The 18,108-nt window shown below is 33.0% G+C and overlaps 1 protein-coding gene across 4 annotated transcripts in view; it reads right to left on the bottom strand.

Annotated features, from left to right (window-relative positions):
• KYNU (kynureninase) overlaps window positions 1–18,108 on the bottom strand; it is a 99,245-nt gene that overhangs the window by 17,325 nt on the left and 63,812 nt on the right. The gene's annotated exons all lie outside the window — the stretch shown is intronic.

Raw genomic sequence — 18,108 nt, 5'->3', positions numbered from 1 at the left:
ACTTATTCATATTATTAGTTATACTATTTTGTGAAGTTAAGTCATCTGAATAGCTACATTTAATGACTTTTTTGTTATTTAACATAAAATAAAATACAATAAACAAAAATGTTGAGCTTTTTTTAGATTTTTAAAGCAAAGATAAAAGCTCAACAAGGAAAATCAATTAATGCAATAATACAGTTTTCACAGTAGTATCTCTAAAGAGAAATGGCATAAAAATAACCTATATTTTGCTGAAAATTTTTGAATAATTTTATAAAGAAATCAGTTACCTTCATACTTTAATAAGAATGTTAATTGGCCAGACATAAAATACAAAATATATAGAAAAAATCATGTACATGTGTGTGCACACTAGATTAAAAAAAATTACAAAATAACTTAAAGGAAAATGTAAAATTTGAGAAAGGGTAATAGAATATTTCTGCTAATCATTTCTCCCTAAATATACTATTTAGTTTTAATGTTGCCAAAATTAAAACAAAATTATTTTTTAATTATTATTTTTTTTTACAAGGTAACAAATCCACTTTATTTACCTTTCAGTAAGTTTAAATCCTTGAGGGTATAGCATTACACAGATTCTGTGTCCAATGGACTTTCCACTGTGGTTGGCAGCCCATGGAGGGCACAGTTCACTGGCCCATGTGGGAATCGAACCGGCGACTTTGGTGTTAGGAGAAAAGTGCTCCAACCACCTGAGTCATCAGCCTGGCCCCCACAAAGTTTTTTTTACAAGGCAGCTTTCTTTGGAACTTGGCAAATGTTTTTAAGTTTATGCAGAATATATGAGTGAAAATAATACATGAATAATACATTTTGAAATAGAAGAATATAAAGGTTATTGTGCTACATTTTATATAGCATATTACTAAATTCATTTAATAAATTAACATTGTACTGGTAAAAGAATCATCAGGGACACAAATGGAACATGACAGAAAACAAAAACAGACCTCAGATCACATAACAATTTATAATTGATAATTGTGACATATCAAAAAATGCAGAAATGAAGAAAATATTTTCACATTTTATGTTTTTTATAAGAGTAATTATTTTTTAACTATAAAACCCAAAGAAAATATACAGGAACTTATTAATAGTGTCATAAATATTTAAAATTCTATATACAAAAGACAAGCAAAATTAAATGGCAAACCAAACCAATGATGAGGAGAAGGGTGCTACTTTCCTAATATAAAAGAGTTTTCAACAAGTTTTTCATTAGAAAATGGGCTCCTATTCAAGTATTATAGAATTGTACACTTTAAACCTAATTTTACTAACCATTGTAACACTAATAAATTTAATTTTTAAAAAAAGAAAAAGAAAATGGGCAATGCCCCCAAAATCTACACAATCATAGAGCATGAAAAGGTCATTTATAAAAGGAGAAATGCAAATGCCCCACAAATTTAAGAAAAAAATGCTTAATTAAAAATATGAAATACCATAAAGATGAACCCATACTTCATATACCAAATTGGTGAAGTCAATTGAAAATTATGATGCCTATTTTCATCAATGATTCACAGAAAAGGAAATGAGCCTTTTGCCTAATCATAAGAAGACTAATAAATAAATAGTAATAAATAAAGTAATCATAAGTAAAGTAATAAAATATTAATATAGAGTACAATTTGAGAACATATGTGAAAAACATGTATAATTTTCTGTCTTAGTACTTTTACTCTTTCCACTTTATGCAAAGAAATATTTGGATTACACTATTGGGGGTACACTAAGATTTCTGTACTAGGACAATTAGCACAATGCTGTTTAAGTCTAAAAAAAACCCTAAATATCTTCTAATAGAGATTTAATAAAATAGATTATACTACTTTCATATAATGGAATACTGTATAACCATTATAAAAACCTTATTTAGAAGAATATTCAAAAAGAATAAAAAATGGAGATTACAATAAAGTATTATTCAAATTTAAGAACAATAAAATACATGAATGCATTTATATATAACTTTGGTCAAACTATTAATATTTTAATTTTCTGCTTTATTCATGTCTATGTTTTCCAGTATTTTCTAAAGAGCATGTGTTGTTCTTGTATCAGAGAAAAGTTCTAATTATAATTTTAACCCATATTTATTAGTCCAAACTTTTTAAGTTCTAAAATAGTGTATTTTGTACATCTTGTGTATATCTATCTATCTATACATAGATACATACATAGATATATATCTATATATCTATACAGAATTTGCAAAGTTTGATTAATTATGTAAAATGGTTAATCATTTTACCTTACCACTTTAAAATATTACTAAAGGGAAAATTCATAGCCTATCAGCTCAATCATACCTTTTAAACCTCATTTATAGTATTTCTTCTCTTATTTTAAACCATTCATTTTTAAACTCTACTGAGAACTGCTCCCAAACCCTGTATTTTTCTGTCTGAAATGCCGACATAGGTAGAAGCTGCAGAGAAAAAATAGAAAAGAATCAGAGTTGTGGACAGAGTGGTGAAAGCCCAGGTGACATAATATCTAAGGAAGTTCCAGTAAAAATATGCTTTGTAAAGTAAAAAGGCAAGGTTTTCCAATTTGAATTTTAAAAGCTACACCCTTGATGCAAGGATAGGTAAAGGACAGGGTGAGAAGAGTCATTTTCAGAATGGCTATATCAGGTCATATGCAGAAAAGAGAGGAGATGTATAAAGAATCGGGAAGAGCCCTAATAGTAGGAAGTAGTCACAGAATGAGAAACCTGAAAGGCTACCCTGTCTCCTCACCCAACTTCCAGTTTAGGTATCTCTCCCAAATTGCTGATCCAGGATAATTCAACTCATTCAGTGATGAGCAATGAAAAAGGAACTGGATATTGCCCTGGCACAGAGATTCTGCATAAAAACTGTGAAAATAGCAAAATCTACCTACAGATGAAAAACATGCACCAGAAAAAAGTTTCCAGAAATCTGATAAAAATGTAAAGCAAATGAATAAATAAATAAAACAATAGAAAATAAAATAAAATTCCATATGATGGAAAAATGCCAAGTAGAAATGAAGGCATAATACCTGCATTTGGCAATAGGAAATGCAGTTTGGCAACAGGACATATAGTTTGGCAATAGGAAAAATAAGAAATGAGCCTGCGGAAACTAGAAAATAATTACAAAAGAAAAATAAACATAAGAGATATGGAGAAAAAATTGGAAAGAATGCAAGGAAGTCGGGAAACTATGGAAAAGACAGCAAGTGGCAGAGGATAGCTGTGAGAAAAAAATAAAAAGAAAAGGTACAAAGAAAGATTTAAAATAGTTTAGAGAGAAAAATGATAAATATAATAAGCAAACAAAAAAGTTCAGTCATAATCAAAATGCGCTTCCAACATACTCTGTGTGTGTGTGTGTGTGTGTGTGTGTGTGTGTGTGAGTGTGTATGTACTAGACTGTTTGACCGTAAATGAATTCTGTTGACTTTTTAAATTAACTTTATTAAATTTCTAGGTGTGCACTTCATAGTCAACTTCAGGATTGTTGTCAAATTATTTTTCCAGAATAGAGTACCAAATCTGACTAGAAAACTGATGGTGCAGTTTGGGTTCTGTTCCTGCTGCCTACGTTATTTTCAGTCATACATTAATTGCCAATTTCCCCTAGCACTTCCAAAACCTACAGAGCATTCAGAGACAACTACTGATATAATATTGTTTGAAAAAAACGTTTCAGGTAGTGAAAACTTTGAAACTATTAATTAAGAATTTTTTCTCATCATTCATATAGTTTCCTACAGCTTTTTTCTTCTCCACAGTGAATCAAAAAAATTTCATTGCTTCAAGGTCATTTGTTCAGTGGAGAGCACCAAAGATAGTACCAAAACTCTTTTCAGCTTTGGGTTCCAAAATGAGGTTTTGAAAGTTAGAGCAGAGACAGTAATCTTTAAAAGCCAAGGCTTCTGATTTGCAATAGAGACACTTTGGAATTCTAGTGGCCACATGTCTCATATAGCCCAGCATAAAGTTTACACTGTAAATATCAAAGAGAATAGAAGAAGCAATGAATCCAATCCACGAATAAAATAAGTTTTGTCATGCTAAGGAAGAAGAAGCTTCAAAAATGAAAGAGAAAAATTGGATTCAGTTTCCTAACATTGAACCAGATGGATTCCCTTCCCCCCAGTTAAGTTCTAGGGAATGGCTGAGAGGACAGTGGGAACTCCAGATATGTTTAAGAGGACCTGATGATAAAAATTGCCTGAGTCATGTTCTCTTAGCCCTACAGGGCAATCCAAAAGGTTTGTATAGAATCCCCCCTTGCCAGTTTGGTACTATAGTCTTCATGTCAAAATGTTAGCAGCATGTACCTAAGATAGTACCTGCATTTACAATCTAGGATCATACTAACCCCAGAGAACCAAGAGAGCATCCTGATATTCCTGTGCCCTCAGGGAAGGGAGCAGAAGTGAGTAAGAAACTCAGCATCACCAGTGGAGCTGGAAGGTTGGGATAAAGGGCAAAGGGTCTTGGTAGTTCCACAGACATCTTGGAGCATGCAGCAGGAGGGAAAAAATGACCAAGGTAGTGCCAAGTACATTTTAATAGATCCTAGGATATGGCTTTGGGCCAAATGCCACTCCCTCATCTATGTCTGAGTGCTCTGTACATCTTCTAACCCTGCAAGCTTAGATGCCATCTTAAGGAGAAAATGACAAGAAAAGGACTCTACTGACAGTGCTAAAACTATGAATTTACTGAGAAAAATCACAAAAGTCACTAAGCTTACCTACAAGTTACAAGACTGATTTCCTACATCAGATAAGTTGATAGATAAAAATAAAGAAAATAAAAGTATTTGCCCACCTAAGTTTATAGCCTGATGACATTTACATATATAACTTTTAAAAAATTGTCAAATTCTGATGACAACTGGAATCAATAAAATTAAAAGTATGTTGATCAAAGTTATGAAATGTTTTTGTATTAAATATCAGAATGAGGACTTAAATTAATTTAAACATATAATTGAACTATATCAATGAGTTAAATTGAGTGGGAAAACACCACTATACACAGTATTTGTTTATTTGAGGTGCTTTTGTTTATTGTGATGTATACATATGGATAGCCCATTCTTTCAGCAGGCATGGGACTGTGCTGGGTACTGAGGAGAATTCAGTATCACCCCTTCTACTGAGGTTTGGATGTGGTATATATACACAATGGAACACTACTCTGCCATAAGAAAAGATGAAATGGTGCCATTTGCGACAATATGGATGGATCTTGAGATTATTATGCTAAGCGAAATAAGTCAGACAGAAAAAGTCGAGAACCATATGATTTCACTGACATGTGGTATATAAAACTGAAAACAACAAAAGAACAAGACAAACAAATGAGAAACAAAAATTCATAGACACAGACAATAGTTTAGTGGTTACCAGAGGGTAAGGGTGGAGGGGGCTGGCAGAAGAGGGTAAAGGGGATCAAATACGTGGTGATGGAAGGAGAATTGACTCTGGGTGGTGAACACACAATGTGATATATAGATGATGTATTATAGAATTGTACACCTGAAAGCTATGTAACTTTACTAACCATTATCACCCCAATAAATTTTAATTAAAAGAAGTCTAAGGAGAATTATCGAAAGACTTTAAACATGAAAGTAACATTAAAAAAAAAGGAGGAATTAAGGAAGGAGTTCTAGCCTGAACAAATTAGATCCATTAATCATCATTTAGAACAGAGGAATTAACTATTATTTCATTTCACTTTTTACCTTTTGAAAGAGAAGAAAAATGCTAGTTTTTAAAAGAGAATCATATCTTCTGTAGTTAACATATCAAAAAATAATACATGAGATCTTTTGCACAAAACGTTTCTGTGGAAACACTCAAAATTTACTTTTGGCATTTTAGTTTTTAAAAAAATCAGTGGCTGTGAGACAGGGTAATGAAAAAACATGGCAACAGGTTTTTATTTTTTTTTTCCATTCTTTTAATGGGATCAAAATAAAAATTGGGAAAATACTTCAATACTTTTTTCTTATTTAGCACTTTTTCTCTCAGTTTTGTGTACTTGCTATAGACTAAGTATTTGTCATTTCTGTTTGTGGAGTGATATTAAAAGTTCAAGAATATGAGTTATGATTATTGCTGGGCATATCCGACAAAAACATCAAAGACCTAGTATGCAAATCTGGTATTGTAGGAGGAAATAATAGCTTCTACTTAACGTACCCATGACATGTTCATAACCTAAATATAAAAGAAACAAGTGACTCCACGGAAGGAAAAATATGTTCTTCTTAGAGAAAGCAACAACAACAACAACTCGGAACTGATTCCATAATGGAGATAAAGTCGTCATTTTTTATGCTTTATTTATTGAATCTATAAAAGTACTTTATATCTGAAAATGTACAAATCTATTATGATTGTTTCCAAATTGTTTACCTCATTATTTGATGGTGATATGCCTCTTTTGCATTTATTCACTAAAGACATTATATTTTGCTATCCAACTGCTTAGTATAAAGGACACTTGGAGACCAGTCCCTGGACCAGCCTCATTGGAGATTCTAATTGTCTGCCATCTATTACCCTTCACCATCATATCTATATCACCTGGATGGAAGGTATATCATTCTACAGAACATTTAAGAGTGTTTTAGCTAATCAAATTATTGGTTTTTAAGCCAATAGGAAATCCTATTTCTAAGACATGGTTGATCAAAGCTTTTGCACAGCAAACTGCTAAGGAAAAAAAAGGATAGAAACTAAAACAGGTTTGCAGTGAAATGGCCATGATAGTTTCATGTCATCTCACATAATCTTTGCAACAACACTCTGAGGTAGGTGGTATTTCCAGCACTTTAGAGTTGAGAAATGTTAAAGCTTCCAGAAGTGGAATGTCATTCAGAGAAACATAGCTAGTTAAGCCCCTATCTTGCTGAGTAATCAGCAACACTGACCCAGAACAGGAAGCTGTAGTTGAGATGGCATTATCAGAAAGAAGCAGAAGGAGGGTGTTCAAGGTGAATATCTTAACAAGTCATTAGGTGAGTAGAATCTGAGATGCTCAGTCCCTGAAGCTGAGTGGAGGAGCAGAAGTTAAAAGTAAACCTGCATAAAGTAGTTTAATGGAAGTGAGAGAGAAGTTAGAGTAGAGTTGATACTTGTTATTAGTGACTGTATTTCTATTTATGTTTCTATTTAAATTACCTTCCTTTTTTTTTGAGGCTTATTAGAGTTTTTCGATATTTCATTCATTAATTCTTCAAAAACAGTTAATGAGACACTCTGCGAGAAATAAGATAAAGACAACACAAAAGTGAGCTAATAAAGAGGTGATCCCTGACCATAAGGTGTGGTGGGGTAGGGACTACTTAAACAAATATTAATTCAGTGAAAGGGTGGGCAGGTACCCCTCCATCTCTGCCTCTGGGTATTGGATATTCATGACTTTGAATGACCCCTTCCCTCTTAACTATGGGTGGGACCTGTGCTCTTCAAGAAGGGAGAATCCACGGGACATAGTGAAGTGGAAAGAATTGAGAGAAGGAAAACGGACTCAAACCTAGATATTTGATAGTACTAAACAACAGCAAGGAAGACAGAGTTGCTGACATATTCCATTAGGAGTGAGACACTGAGTGGATTGAAACCCTGAAAGAAATGAAACCAGAGACTCAGGAAGATGGGAAGTTTCAGTTTCATCCATATTAACACTGATTTATTAAAAGAAGAAAAGTGAGTTTGAGAAACAGAAGAAAATAACAGCTCTTTATAAAGACTATTTATACCATAATTCCCTAATTATGTACTCCAGAGCAGGAAGATAATATAATTTTCTATATATCATGCAACTAAAGTCTCATATCTAGAGGTGAGAGTGATGTCATTAAATTCAGTGACCAAAGCAATCATTTGAAGAAAATATTCATCAAAACAATTCAATAAATCATAAATAAAACTTTCTTACAGTTTTCTGCCATTTGCCATTTAGAAAATGAGGAAAGATATTCCATGTTTTATGTGCTTCAGAGTCCCGGGGCCAGTAGGGGTTAATTGTTTCAAACTGTCACTGATTTTTCATATGATGTTTTTCTTCCTTTGCATAGTATTCTTATATAAAGTATTAATAATTACCATGTTCTTTTAATCACTGGTGCTATCTTTAATCTAAATGAAATTCTAAATGTTATTTCTTCTGGAAATAATTGCAACTTTTCAAAATTAATTGTTCTACATTTTCACTTGATAAAAAGAAATGTAATCATTTAAATGGGGGCCTTATAATAAAAGAGTGACATTTTAATCTTATTAAAATTTATTTTTACCTATAACCCCTTGTGCAGTAAAAAGTCTTTAGATCTCTTCCTTAAAGTCTGGCATTTTTAGATTATTTGGATGTTTTCATGGAAAACAACATCAATGATATATTTTTAATATAAAAGCCCATATTAATATAACTCTTACCATAAGTAGATTAAACATTTGAGAAACATTGTTCATTTAAATAAAATGAGAAAGGAAAACACAGTTCTATTTACTAAAATAATGTGTTAGATAAAGTCTGTTCCCCATCTAATCTTCCAATTGATAGAAAGTGAATGTGAGTCCAGGTAATTGACTCCTCAAACATTTAGCAAATGTGTTACAAAGATAGTCAAACAAGTTTAACTTAGGATACCTAGGTTTCTCTTGATTGGGTTCTTGTGGTTTTAATATTTTTGAGAGCAACAAAAACAAATGTTAGTTGAACTTTTGTTATGAGTCAGACACTGTTCTAAGCAATCACTTCAAAATAATCCCATGAAGTAGATACTATTATTATTTTTATCACACAGATAGGGAAATTAAGATTTCCAAAACACTCAATGAATAGCCTAACATAACACAATTACTAGTCTTTGAAAACCAAATGTAGAATGACCTAGGATATTCACAAACAAATGCAAAACCACCTGGGGCAGATTGTTTTAAAAATGAATCAGAGATTCTATAAAAACAATACTCCCCAGATTACTTAAATGCCGCACTTAAGTTTCTGAGCTGGCAGAATGCCACGCTAAATCACAGCAAAATGCTTTATATACAATACTTTTTTTTCCCCTTAAAAATTATTTATTTGACTTTCTCTGTTCTTTTATAATTTCTATAGCCAGTTCCTCTTCTTCAAAGTGCATACACCTCGGCATCTAATTTAAGGAATTTGGGTAAGCAGATCACTAAGATACTATGTCTTGAAATCTTTACAAATGGATAAAGTGCTGTTTAACGTCAAATAAAGAAATTATTGTTTCAGAAATTATTCATTCAAACTCAAAATACATCACCAAGAACCTAGGGGAAAGCTAAATTCATTTTAAGATCCCACCACTTGGAACAAAGGAAAGGTAAAATCAAAATACAATAGAAATATAATCTAAATTAAATCTTGGCAGAAATTCTAAAACACAAATATTCTAAAGTTAATGAAGTAAAATTAAAAACCATTAAATTAGTTTATAAGTAGCTATTATCACAACAAGCTCATAAATCATTCCTACAAACTGAATACGAACAACAATTAAGATGAAATCTCATCACACTTGGACTAGAAATTTGAATCTTTCGCCATCAAAAATCAAGCAGAGAGTTAATTTAGTTAGAATGAAGATATTAACAGAATTTTGAGAGAAAGTGTTGGAAGAGATCCAATAAGTAATAAAAAGTAAAGATTTCAATAGGCTTTGTGTTCTTTGATCATCATAAATTTCCTAAAAGGAATTTCAAGTTAAGTATAATCAAATGAAAAGCATCACTTATCATAAAGGTATCTTGAGGCATGATATTCAGATTCAGCAAGAGAAAGCCACCAGGGATCCACTTATGTGATTTTGGATGCTGAGATTTTTAAAATGAAATATCCAAACTCTCCTTGATCTCCTTAACAAGCCTTTAGTGGCAGAACCTCCAGTATAAAGCCCTAAATATTTCATACAGTGAATTAATTTAATTTATTCTGCAAACCCTTTACCTCACCCCATAACTTACCAAAATTAAACAAAACAACTTATCCCAGTTTTCTTAGCCTGTGCTAAATATGCAATTGATGACTGAAGCAAAATCCGACATACTCGTATAAAGAAATAAGATTATAGTCTTTTCTAAGAAGATACATTTGCATAAAAGACTGATTTCATAATATTCTTTAATTTGAAAATTTTCTCCATACAGTTAATAATTTAAGTCTGCACTTAGGAATATGAATCTGACTGGGAGTGAGTTTTTTTGTTTTTTGTTTTTTTCATTTATTTTTCGTCTTCCTCTTCCCTTTGTCTTCTCCTCCCCTCTCCTCATTCTCTCTTTCTTAAGGTCACAACTCAGAACTAAATACAACTGTCTTACTGCTGTCATGACTTCAAAACATGTGTTTAATCAGACAAACAGTTCTAGCATTACATTTGGGATACAGCATAACTAACATTTGGGATACAGCATAATTGCATAATCTTAAAGTCTGTAATAGCAACTGGGGATAACTTGGAATGTCTGTCATCTTATAGCCTACTGTCCTCTCTAACCTAACCTCAAGGGAAAGTATATTACTTAAATCCTCATTAAATAATCATGTTTCACAGAATCAAAATTTCCACAAAGGCTGTTTTACTCAGAAAGTAGTGAGATATTTATTCATTCAAATAGTTTCTATATATTCTTAATTTTCATAATAAAAATTTGGGCAGCTGAACTTTAAGAAATAGGTCCGTAGTACTTTTTCATACTTGAGAAAGGGAAAAAGATGAGAAAGTTATAGTAAAGTTTGTTACAAATTATCTGCACTTATTGTACTTTATTGTATCCACCTATTACAAAAAGGTGCAGGGGAAGTTGGTCACCAGAGTCATCAACAGTCAATGACATACAGATTTCCATTAAGTTGGTTTTAGATTTCGAGCTATTCCTACCAGCAATTTGCCTCATCCTGATGCTTCATTTTCATCACTTGAGAATCATAGAGTTTAAAATCTGGAAGGGTACCTTAGAGATCTCCCAGGTCTAACTACTTATTTTTTTCCATGAGCAAACCAAGACCTGGTGAGGTGAAGATACCTAAATTTTGTTCCACATAAACCGTCAATGGCTCCTCTTTGTCTTTAAGGTAAAATCAAAATTCCTTCCTTCAAACACAAAGATTTCAGTGTCCTGGCCCCTAATTGGGATGCCACGTAAAACCACCCTACCTGGAACACCCCATGACTACCTGTTGCTCTTTAATCTAAGAGTTAGGAGGATTTCTCTGTCAGCTCAAAATTACCTCCTTAGCGAAGGAGTCTCTAATCTCACTCTTTCTTTTTATTGCTTACACTGAATGGTAAGTTTCAGGACAATAGGGGGCTCATTCAGACTTGTATCCCTAATGCTTTGCATACGCTTCTGCTTATAGTAGATGCTCAAGAAGTATTATTTTTAGTTGATAAATGAAATAATTGTATGCATTTGATTAATGATTTAGCATCCTGTTGTCAAAAGTCAAATTAATCTTTGATTCTTTTCTCATTCTTGTCCCTCTATCCAAACATTTCTCTATGTCCTCTTGATTCAATTACCTAATAAATCTGTCCTGTTTTCTTCATCTCATTTGCCTAACCATATTTTAGATAATAGGCAACTCACTTCTGTATGATCGCAAACATCCCTTAACCGACATTCACGTTTCTATTCTTGACCTCCTTTAGAGTGCTGCAACCTATCTTTATAATAGATCCAGAATCCTACAACTTCTCATCACTTCCTCTTCTACTCCTCTACTTTGAATTGTTGTCACATCTTGCCTGCGCCCCACAATGGTTCCCCAGCAGATCTTTCAAAATCCACCCTTACTCTCTTACAGAGGATTCACAACAAAGCCATTCAGAGTGATCATTTTAAGTTGGAATGTCATGTCACTTTTACGGCAAAATGGGCAATGGCTGACAAATCTTTATATTGCTTTATAAGACCCTGCATTTGATGGACCCCTTTATCTCTCTAATTTCATCTACTAATCTCCAGTTTGCTCAATCTATTCCAGCCATAGGGGCCTTCTTACTGTCCCTCAAACACTCAAGGCACGCTCCTGTTGTGGAGCCTTTGATAAAGTATTCACTCTGTTTGGAATGCTCTTCACCAGATAACAACTTGGTTATCTCCTCCTCCTTCAGCTCTGAATCCACATCTTATTTTCCCAATATGGGTTTTCCTGAATGCCTTTTTAATACTGCACCTTGCCAAGAATCCCACGTAGAGTATTCAAATACCTCCATTTTCTGTCCTACTTATCCCATTGCCCATAGGACCCATCAACTTCAAGAAAATATTTAATTTTCTCTTATTGTGTGTATAGCTTATCTTTCCTTGCTGGAACGTAAACTCTCTGAGGGCAGGGATCTTTGCTTTCTTTGTCCATACGTCCCAAATACTTTAAAAATTGCCTGGAATATACCAGATGCTCAATAAATATTTTTTTAATGAGTGCAAAAGTCATACCAGGGCATTTTGCAGCTGTTTCTTCAAGAATTAGAAATCAAAATTCTTCCACAGTGTTCAGTGAAAATATTAACTTCTTTTCATGAACAAGTAGAGACTTTTTTTGTTCTTTTTGTCGGTTGTTCCAAGTTCTATTTTCATCTATCATCAGTAAAAGTGTTTCTTCCAGCCTCCACTGAGTCTTTCTAGCCAATCAATCCAATTTGGATGACGAAATGCAAAAAACGGATGGGTGTGAGTGTACTAAAACCCTGCCCAAAGAAAAGTAAGATCAGTTTGGTAGGATTTGGACATGGTTGCATGGGTACATGACTCTCCCTGTCAAGTTTTTAGGCCATCCTTCGCTGTAGGGCTTTGATGCTGCTGAAGTACCATATAGAATGAGAAAAAAGGTTTGGGAAACAGAAACACAGTTGTTATAGTTCAAGACGATATTAGAATCCCAAAATAAGAGTAGTTCAGAGACTTCTGTAGGGACGGCGGAGCGCATAGGAGGAAGGATCAGAGAAAACAGTACCTATTAACTATAACAAGAGGCCTCCAAAACACACAACTGAAAAAAAGCAAAGAGCAAGGGCAGTCTAAATCTAGGCAGTTGGTGACCAGCACATTTGTAGGAAAAGTAAAAGCAAGGCTAAGTGACTGAAACAGATTCAAAAGTGCTAATGACAAACAAAAATCTTGAATATTGACAAAATAAGTTATTTCAGCCTATACATTTTACATTCATCTCTTGATGCCAGCAACCAGTCCCCAAGCCTAACCATTGTAAGGCTTGGTATGGTGATGACAAGTGTGATATACCAACCTAAATGTAGTAAAGACGTTCAATTCCAATTTTCTAAAAAAATATTCATCTATTCACAATTTGTCTGCTCTGTTCTAACGAAAGTGATTCAATACTACTCTGGAAAGTAAGTTTGAGGAGGTATAACGAGTTCAATTCCTTTTTCTCCTCTCATTTGCCCACTCATCTGTAAATATTGCTAAGATAGAGTGCTTCAGTTAGTTCTGTTACATATTCAATTACCTCTTCAAATCTTACTCAACAGGACGCTTGTTCAAATATGTCCAGTGAGTTAACAGTGTGATAACTATAGTTATTAAAAAAAAAAAACACACCTTGATATCATGAGTTTTAGTTAATGAAAATTATTTCCTGAAGTTCCAGAATAACATGTTGTCCTAACAAGAGCTAAATCAATATTTTTTTTGGTGTGAAACCTTTATTAACAAATAAAGCCTCTGAAAATTTCCTGCATATGCTTTTTTTGAAATGTATTATTATTTTGAAATACTGGTTTATTATCTTTTGAGGTACTATTGATGTTAAATGCCCTAACACAAAGTGAATACATCTGGATTTAGGACTTTAGAAGAAATATTTGCAATGTTGATTAAAATGCCTATGAAGGATTTTTTTTAAAGTTGTCTGCAGCTAGTTTTCATGGGTATATTTGGTTTTTGTAGAAGCATATGGAAATACATATTTAATTTGACAGTATTTTGCAAATCATACCCCCTTCAGAATAACTTGCAAAGTAGAACTGCTTCCATATGCTAGAAGATGGTTTGTCTATGATGCTGAGAGTAAAGAAAGAACTCTATATTCAACAACAAAGTTTTTAAAAAAAATATTTTCTTGGGCATCTTGGATTATGGAAGTAAAGAAAGATCAAAAGGACAATGTCCCTGTACTTAAGAAATTTAGAATTCATTTATAATTAATTTTTCCAGCAGGCTCTTTCAAAAATGAAAGAGCCAAATAGCTGTTTTCCTGCCTAAGTTGCCATGGCTTGTGCCAAATCTTTCGTGACCTTAACCAAAGCTGATTGGAGCAGGGATTGATATGGGAACTAAGACTACCTATCTATATATGAACTGGTCATAATGTAGCCAAAACTTGACTCTAGAGAAAAAAATAATGCCCATTCAATAAAATCTTCTCCTCTAGAGTAGAGCAAAAACAAGTGAACAAAGAGAAAATGGATCAGGTGGATTCAGACTTTTTTTCTGTATTAGAAATATGTGAAGTTAACCCATCCCGACCTGGAAGCAGCAGGACCCAGTGGGTCCGTGCGTGATGAGCAATTGTCCATGCTGTCTCACACAGCATGGCATTGTACCCTGGCTGTTTTGGCAATAATAAAGAGCCAGATGGACACATGGATTTTCTCAACAAGAACAAATAAATGTTTAACAGTTGTTCTTCATAGTGAATAAAAAAAAAAAATTTAAAAGATTTTAAAAAGCAGAATTCAAAAGTCACTTTAGGGATAAAACTTGAAACAATTAAAACAAGAGCTGAAGCTCTTCAGCAAGTTTTACTTTTTGCATCTGAAATGTCCATGGATCTCATATATCTTCGGAGACACTAGATGGAAATTTTAGAAGAGAAAATAAACTTTGAGGTTTCAAAAGCCTTCACTTTCCCCACATTGATGATTATGTCATCATTATCTGAGAGTAGTGATTTGCAAGCAAAAATGACTTTAATTTTTCTTTTTATACTGATAATTACTATTTCAGCTTTCTTTCAAGAGCCAGGATTACCTTAGCTCTTGAATTAAAAAAAAATCAGATTATTTACAGAACTTATTTTTAACTGTGATCACACCTCAGTGCATAACTATTATTATTTTTATGATCACAGCTTAAATTCACCACACATGAAAATTATTTGGACAATTTTGCATAGTAAAAATTGTCAAGACATGAAGATGAGGGATACTTTCAGAATTATTTATCTAAAATGGTCTTCAAATCAAGATAATGTAGGTTATATGTCATGATTCTACATATGAGTTTTCTTCAATTAATTTGTCTCCTTTTGGATTCCTTACAAGTGAGAATTTAGAGACTAGGAGTTACAGCAGGTACAACTCAGTCCAGGAGTGTGGCTTTGGAACTAAGTGAAAGCATGAAGCAAACTAGATTTTTACCACTGTTTGTAATTTCTAAAATATTGTAGAATAAGGATAAAGAACAATTTTATGATATGAGGCATACATTTAAATGTTAAGTCAATAACTTAGATTCCATAAAAATTTTACTGAAGAGTATAAAAAGGAAAATATCACTTGTAGAAATGTCATTAAGTAATTCTTTCTCCTTTATACTTTCTTAAATTTATGAAATTAATCCAGTGAAATCTCTCTCAGAGGCAACAATTTCAGCTTTCAGCATAACAGTAAATTTATTCACTTAGTTAACACAGAATACCATTTTGCAGAGAATTTGTATCTGTAAGTTTCCCCACTGCCTTGCTCAAGATTTTCAAAACAGCTCTAAGTTAAAGTCATATATCCCTCCACGGCTCTGATGGCAGTGTCCGAGAATTCACTGGCAATTATTAAAAAGTTGCCTTGTGGTATATATTCTAACTTTGTGTTACCTGTTATTTAAATAATTTATTTGACTATTGAAATAATATCTTCTAATGTACTGTAAGATTTTAAAATCATAGGCAATAGCCTATATTTATTTCCATCTATGAAAGTCTTTTGTACAAACATGTTTTGTTGGTTATACGTGTGCATGTCTCCTTACTTGACTCATACTGATTCTCTTTACATGATAGAACAATGAGCACCTTAGAAAGGACACTTTCATTGGACTAAGATAAAACGGAAGTTTCACCCTGTTTAATTCCTGAGATTAGAAAGGCATATGGATATAATTTTACAATACTTAGATTAAAATGATAACATTCTCACTATTAAAAATAATAAATAATAAATCTGGCTTTGATTCTTTGGTGTATTTTGAAAAATGTTATCATAGCAAAATATAATCTCTTTTATATCACATTTAACTTGTTCAGCATGAAAATAAAGATGATCATTTCTACACAAGTTTTTGAAGCATTCATCATTTCTTTTTAATCCGTCATATTCAATTCATTTATTTCTGAACTACCGTGTCTAATTTCCTCTGCTTCATCTCTTAATGATCCTAACTCGGAAAGATTTTCATTGTCCATGATTCTGTGACTTAGCAGTTCTTCAGCATCACTTGTATCATGAAATACTGAATCTCTTGAAAACATTTACTGTACATTTTCATTATGTTTTCATTGTGTTATTTGATATTTATAACATTCTATAATCAGCAAGAGACCAAGATTTTTAAAAATAATAATTCATAGAGATAAATGCTAATGCTAATTAGGAAAAGGTGCTACATAGGGCTAGTTTTATAAATGGGTAGTTCATGAGTGAATATTTCCTATCATGACAATCTTTGCTTTCCTACATTACCTTTCCTACATTGTATCTTTGAGGACTGGGGTAATGCTTTGATAATCAGGAACTCTTGCAATTTGCAATCAGATGAAAATAAGGGCTAAAAGTAAGCAAGTGGTAAAACTGGAAATTGGTGTCTTCTACAAATGTCGATTGTTGAAATCATGACTGTGGATGAGATATTCTTGGGCAAGAAGACCAATTGAGAGAATTGAGAGAATCAATGAAATGGTGACAGAGTAAACCTTGTAAATGAAGAAGAGCAACACATTGGTATAAGAAGCAAGAGAAAATGGTACACTGGAAGCTTAGGACTGTGGGATGTAAATATTAATGACAAAGGAAATGGCCAAGTATATCTAACATGGCTGAAAGATCATGAGGTTGTGGCTGAGAAATCATCCATATTAATACTGAACACTGATCTCCAGGAACATACGAAATGGGTAGAACAGATGGCCTGGGAGGGATAGGTCATATCTTGACTAGAGAATCCATGAAAAACTTCACTTAGAAATCTACTGATATTGGTTTATCTCATTTGAAAGCATCTGAAGTCTTTTGAATTCACACACCTTGCTACTGCCAGGTACACTTCTTCATTCTCTCAGTCTTTAACAAAGAGACTTCATTAAGGCACTAAACAAGGATGTGGAAAGTAGTAAGTCAGAAAGGATCACTAAAAAAACAAAAGAGGTTTAAGTTATACCTAAGTTTTGGGCTATGGCATTCTCCAGCATTGCCTGGACAAGTATGTGGAATCAAATAAATAATCAAGTCAGCATTGCCCAGAACAAAGATGAATTAGATGTTCTCCCGATATAACTTTAACTGTATAGTTGGGCCAAGATTGTAATTTTTTAAGTTTCTCTTTTTTGTCAGATTTTTTGATGCTTATTTTTATCTTTTCTTAGATGTTTTTGAATTTTTTTTGATGTGTCTTCTTTTTGTTTAGGTTGCCAAATGATAATAATAACCTCCATTCCTGAGTTCTAAAATTTGCCTTAATGATGCATTGAAGTCAGCCAGCCTCATCAGCTAGTTCTTTTTAACCTGAAAATTACTTATTACAATAAAGAAGATGACTCAAGCCCTCAATAATGTCTTTAAAATGTCATCCTTATGTAAAGCCTTCAATCAAACACCTCTAGTTGATTATGGAAATGTGTTGGCATGATTTGAAATTCTAGCATTTTCATAAAAATTATCACTTGGCCCAACTCTTGGACACTGAGAAAGCTTAAAAAAAAAATCAAGGAGAAATGAGCACTCAAGAGATCTAATACATGGGAACATTTGGAGGTTTGCTGCATCAGCATGGAAAGTAAGGAATAGCAGTTTTCCAGTTTGTACGATTTCACAGGACATGGTAAAAAAG

The sequence above is a fragment of the Rhinolophus hipposideros genome (assembly GCF_964194185.1).
Source record: "Rhinolophus hipposideros genome assembly, chromosome: 6".
Classification (NCBI taxonomy): Eukaryota; Metazoa; Chordata; class Mammalia; order Chiroptera; family Rhinolophidae; genus Rhinolophus; species Rhinolophus hipposideros.
The sequence above is the reverse complement of the archived record's forward strand: the minus strand, read 5'-3'. Positions and strand labels throughout refer to the sequence as shown.